We start from the raw sequence: 6,203 nt of genomic DNA, 5'->3' as shown, positions 1-6,203 counted from the left end.
CTTACAAGGATCACCTTGTTAGTGCTTACAACCGCCTTGTAAGGTAGCCCTCCCCAACTTGCTGCCTTCCAGGTTGGGGAAGGCTATTGTGAGGCGGGCCAGCGTTCTTTTCCTGCACGTCGCAGATGTGGGGTTGAGAGAGGAAAGGGAGGCTTGCCTAAAGTCACCTTTCAGCTTCATGGTCGAGGTGCGATTCGGGGCCGTAATTTAGGGCAGGGGTCCCCAACCCCCAGGCTGCGGACCGGTCCCGGTCCGTGGTCTGTCAGCAACCGAGCCGCAGGGGTGTGCGAAACCCCCTCACCTTGGGTCCGCAGAGCGGGGGGAGACGATCTGCCCCCCCCCGGAATCCTCACTGGCCCTGGCCGGCTCCGCTCTGCGGCGACTCGGTGGAGCTGCCGGCCGGCTCCGGCCGCTGGCGGACTTCTGGCCGCTGGGACGCAAATGGCATCCACTATGCGGACGCCATTTGTGTTCCTGTTCTACAAGTAATAGGCTACGTAAATCTTTATGTAGCTGATTACTGCAAAGAATAGAGATGCAAATGGCGTCCGCATAGCGGACGCTATTTGTGTCCCAGTGGCCAGAAGTCCGCCAGCGGAACCCCCCCCCCCCCGGTCCGTGGAAAAATTGGACTGGTCCCTGGCGCCAAAAAGGTTGGGGACTGCTGATTTAGGGATTGCCTCCCTCCCAACGCACATGCGTCTCAGGGCTGCAGCTTGAGATGTGATCCTTCCTGAGTGTCGTTTCTTGGCCACCTGCTAAGGTCAGCACAAGAACCCTGAACCCAACCATGTGAAGTTCTCTGAAATTTCTTCTCCTTTGATTTTTTTTCTAAAGCAATTTCTTTTCTCTCAAATTGGATGGGAGTGGTAAAAAAAAAATGGGAGAAATTTTTGGCACAGCGCTAATATTTTCTTTTGCCAGTCTTGGGGTGGGGTGGGGTGGGAAAGCTATGCAATCGAATAAATTAACCATCGTACCAGAAGACTGCAATAGCAAAATGGAACCTCCATCTAATACTATTACAATTACTACTGCTACTGATGATGACGTGCAATCTTATGTCCACAGCACTTCACAGAGAATGAATGGATAGATTCCAAGGGCGTACAATCTAAACGTAGACACAGAGACCGTAATGGAAGCTGGGAAATGGAGGCAGCAGGAGTAAGAAACTGAACAGGAGCATCTCAGGACAAAAAAGAGTGTGGCTGTTGTTTTTGTAACCTGCTTGTAAGGCAGCCTTCCCCAACATGGTGTCTTCCAGATGTGTTGGACTGCAGTTCCCATCAGCCCCACCCACTATGGTCAATGGTTGGGAATGCTGGGAGTTGTAATCCAACGCATGGCACCAGGTTAGAGGAAGCTGTTGTAGGCATTCTGACAGAACCCAGTTTGATGGTCTGCAAACCCTCTTCCTCCATATCATCTTAAGACTCTGACTACACAGACATCCTGACCACAACATCCACTCACCCCTTTGCCTCTCCTATCCCCTCCCCTGTGGCCACCATCCTGCTTTTTGTAACGTTTTGCCTGATGAAGAGATCTGGAGATCTAAAAGCTTGCACATTGTGATCTTTGAGTTGGCCTAATAAAGGTACTACATTTTACTAATTTTTGATGTTTTTTCTTATGGCCAACATGGCCACTTTTTTTTTTTTTTTTGTATATCTTTTGCCACCGTAACATTACACCAATAAAGAGGTTATTGAGATATTGCCCTTTTAAACATTTTAAGATGTATTTTATTTTATTATGTGAATGTCGCATTTGTGTTAACTGTTTGTGTTCTGCCTTCAAGGGCTTTTCTTTCCCCAAAGTGGCACAGCAGTAAGTCACAAGACAACAACACCATCGGAGCAGGAGGGTGGCACTGACTGGAAGGCAAAGGATGCAGACAACGCCTGATTCCACCCCACTAAGCCCTGGTTCTACCTCTATGCCTCCCCACTGGGTTTGTTTGTTTACTCCTTGCACTAGTGGGTCTCTGCTACATTGGGTTCTGCCAGTGGTATTATTTCACCAGTGCAAGGGTATTTCTACTTCACTGTGGATCCCTCATGCTTCGTATCTTGGGACGAGGGGTCAACAACTCTTGGGTTCATTTTGTAGACAACCAGACGTTTGTGTTCATAGGAACGTAGGGAGCCACCTTCTGCCAGCTCAAACTATGGATCCATTTAGCCCAGTATTGCCAATACTGACTGGCAGCGATGGCCCTCTAGGGTTTCAGACAGGTCTCTCTCCCAGTCCTACCTGAAGATGCTGGGGACTGAACCTGGGGCGTTCTGCAGGTGAAGAAGGTTCCAAAACAAACTGGCTTCTGCCCATGTTTGGAGGTGGGAATTTCTCCTCCCTTTGGAGAAATTAGGTGAAAATGCCCCCAGTTTCTCTGCCAACAAATACTCTGGAGAATTTTGAGAGGCCATTTGTGCACAGCTCTAGAAAATATGACCATATTTCAGTTACAAGTTATCTGTCCTCCCACTTTGCTATCGCAGTGCCCTTGTGAGGCTGACAACAGATAAGGCAAGTATCACTGCATGAGCTTAAGCTGAAGGTCAGTTTGTGAGGCAATCCAGTTAGGTCATAACACCATAGAATCAATACAGATTGTTTGAAGCTTTGTCTGGGGAAGTGTCTTTCGGAGCGTTGACTTCCTAAGCTGGAAAAGTGCTTCCAGAGTTGTACCATTCCAGACGATGCCCATGGCAGCTCGGGGGAAGGTGCAGCCAGGTGTCACCCGAAACAGGGCTGTGTCCTTGTGCCTCCAGTGTGATATACCAAAGAGAAATGCATCAGTCACGATAACATGCCCAGATGGCAGACTTTGGGTCATATTTTGGGGCATTTCAAAGTGACCCGTTTTGTAATGGTGCCAGACACGTTCCCCAGACACATGAAATTGTGGGAGATAGATGAGACGCCTTGCTTCTGATTGGTGGGCAAATGCTCTAACCACGTGCACCCCATTCCTGTTGGAGGCTGATCATCTCATTGCTCCTTGAGCCCCACCTTTGACCAGAGCAGGGAATGGGAGCTCCGGGGTGGTGCTTGCGTTCCGGTTGCTCCGGTTCCTGCTGCTGCTTCACCCTTTCTGCCGTGCCACCAGACCCAAGGATTTGGGTAACTATGGACCTCTTTAGACTCTTAGGCTAAGGTGTTTTCTGAAAGTAGAACTTAGAATTATTTCTGAGTTTAGGACTTAGGGTGCTTTCTGAGTGTGTGACTTGGAGGTTATTTCTGAGGAGGGATTTGGAATCCCATCTTCAGAGGTGACAAATGGAATTATTTCCAGGTCTTGGGTTTTCCGTTCGCTCTGACTCCTGTCTCTATTCTTCATGTGCCTAGAGGAACTTAGTAATGCTTTAGCATAGCTGTTGTATTCAACTAAGAAGCAGGAGGAGGTCACGGGAGGGTTGACACTTAGTTTAGGTTGTTTTGGTTTAGCTTTGAACCGCAAGTAGTAAACAAGAGTAAGTGGGAAAGAGGAGTCATCACAACGTTAGACGCTCAAGCCGTTATCTTATTGGCCAAGTTCATAGTACCAGCTTTGGCAATTGCAATTCTTTTGATTTATCTTCTATTTTTGTTGCATTCTCTTTCCCTGTAATTGTAGAGAAGTTTCTAACACTCATACAACCACCATGCCATTGTCTTTCTTTTGTATTTTCCCTAAAATAAAGCCTTGAATAGATTTCAATCTACGCTTTTGTCTGTAGTGATGTTTGTCCATTGGGATTAGCTTGCTTACCCGCTGGGGTGCTCTGGACCCATTTGGTGCAGGTTCCGAGGTTAAACGGGACCGAATTTACAGATGACACTCCGGATCGTTACTTTTGGCTGCGCAGCAGAGATAAAATGGTCCTGTGATCTTGCTGTGCCGTGGTTAAGCTGGCACTTTGCCACCATGATCTCAAGCCAGCTGTCCCTGACTTGTTGCCCTCCAGAAGGCGCTGGACTACAGCTCTTCTCCTCCAGCCTCCAAGACACCTGAAGCCTGCTCCACGCAAAGTCAACAAGAAGCAGTAGAACCAAGGATTCCGGAGCAGCCCTGGCAAGGCTGACACCGCTCCTGCCACACGACTGTCCTCTGCCAACATCCTCACAAAGTGCGTCTAAGGCAGGAAGAAGGCACCCATCAATGTGCGGCTGTGTTGCACCAGCACCTTATGGTGTCACTCTGCCTACGCCAAAAATCACACAAATATTCTCCGCGTTTGCCATGTGCCACCAGGCAGGGCCAGCTCTCATTTTGGGGGCTCCCTCGGCAGGGTGCTGGCCTGTGCCCCTCTTCCCTGGCCATCTGAGTGGGGGGTCCCTCCGAGGCTGCATCTGCAGCCACCGTCTTTGTTTCCCTGAAAGGCGGTTCACTGTACATTCTGGTTCTTCTGGCACATAGCAAGGAAAAAGCCACGGCCACTGCCACAGAAAACACGGTGATGCATGCCATCTAGGGTTGCAATTGCGGAGGAAGGACTTTGAGGGATGGGGGGGTGAGGAAGCAGGCAGCTGGCCATGGTGCATGGTGGTGCTGTGCCTGGTCCGCAGCACCTCTACCTGCACCTGTCTTCTGAGAAAGGCCACCGCAAACTCTTATGTATGTATGTATGACATTTATATCCCGCCTTTTTTCCTCTTTGAGGAACCCAAGGTGGCGTACATAATCCTCCTCCTCTCCGTCTTAGCCTCCCAACAACAACCCTGTGAGGTAGGTTGGGCTGAGAGTCTGCGACTGGCCCAAAGTCACCCAGTGAGCTTCCACGGCCTAGTGGGGACTAGAAGCCGGATCTCCTGGTTCCCAGTCCAACACTCGAGCCACTACACCACACTGGCTTATGACCACAAGGCCCCCTCTCAGCAGTCTGAATCCTCTCACGGCACTTGTAGCATCAGCCAGCTAAGAAGGATCCTTTTGTCAGTCAGACGGCGAAAGAAAGGCTGACATTCCAGTCCCAGAACGCACCCAGCCCTGTGATGTCCTGTCCTGCCCCCCCGCCTCTGCTCCCCTGGAGAAGGGTTTGAGTGATGCTGTGGGAAGAATGCTCCCACACAGCCCAATGTCGGAAGATGCTGGAAGCGTGGGTGCAATTTGGCTAGCTCCAAAGGAAAAAAAAAAAGGCTGATGTGTCTGCGCAGAAAGAGAAGAGAGAGAGAGGAACTCCAGGTTTCCTAGACTGTCCTCTGATGTGTGCTGACCTGATGCTAGACCGATACCGTTAGGGTTGCTGACCTCACTTCCTACATCTTCCACCTCCATGCTCTTGCCTCTCGGAGAAGAGATGTCCTTTCAAGTCTCCCTCTGCCTTGAGTTGGGCACCCTCCTACACAACATGTATTTTCTGCAATAAATGCAAGCATCATTCCTTTGACCCAGAGTCTCCCGTGGGATCTATCCAACCTAAACTAAGTGTCAACCCTCCCGTGACCTCCTCCTGCTTCTTACTTGAATACAACAGCTATGCTAAAGCATTACTAAGTTCCTCTAGGCACATGAAGAGTACAGATAGGAGTTAGAGTGAACGGAAAACCCAAGACCTGGAAATAATTCCATTTGCCTATCTCCTTCAGTTAGGATGCCACACAGCTCAGCTCTTGCCAGGTTCTTGCAGTTCTCCCAACAGAACATGCCGCCCAGCAGCGCGCCGGTGTCTGTGGGAGAGGAATGAGTATCTTGCAAGGGAGCAGGGCAGGTGCACGAAGAAGGGTGGGAGCTGCGCGAGGTGGCAGCATCAGGAATCTCCCCAGCACTCAGTGGGGAAGAGCAGCACACTGAGAAACAGAAGAGCAGGGCTCAAGCCCTGCCCTGGAGAGAGGGTGGCGCGATCGCTCCAAAGCAACCCCTCACGTTTTGGGCTAGCACTTGTCTGCTAGCAGTAATACTACAAAAAGGGCAGCTGGAGGAGTGCAGGAAGCCCAGATCTGCTAGTCCCACGAGCAAACGCATAGCCACAGGAGAAAGGCTTGTGACGAGGCCTTGGCAGTCTCCCAGGGGCTCCAGCGTTTGACAGGTGAGCTGCTGGGCCCACCTGATCGCCCTTCAGCAGCAAGGCTCTAGACCCATTGCTGGGAAGGTGGGCTCCCCCCCCCCCGTGTATGCCCATCCTAAGGACAGCAGAATGGAGTAACGAGTGGGGGGGAGCCCCCCTTCTGCTCTTGCTCCTTAGTCCAGCTGTTCTCTCTCAACACTCCCCCACAAC

The sequence above is a fragment of the Heloderma suspectum genome, chromosome 13 (genome assembly GCF_057233095.1).
Source record: "Heloderma suspectum isolate Gila_16-S chromosome 13, 16-S_ref, whole genome shotgun sequence".
Taxonomy (NCBI): Eukaryota; Metazoa; Chordata; class Lepidosauria; order Squamata; family Helodermatidae; genus Heloderma; species Heloderma suspectum.
The sequence above is the reverse complement of the archived record's forward strand: the minus strand, read 5'-3'. Positions refer to the sequence as shown.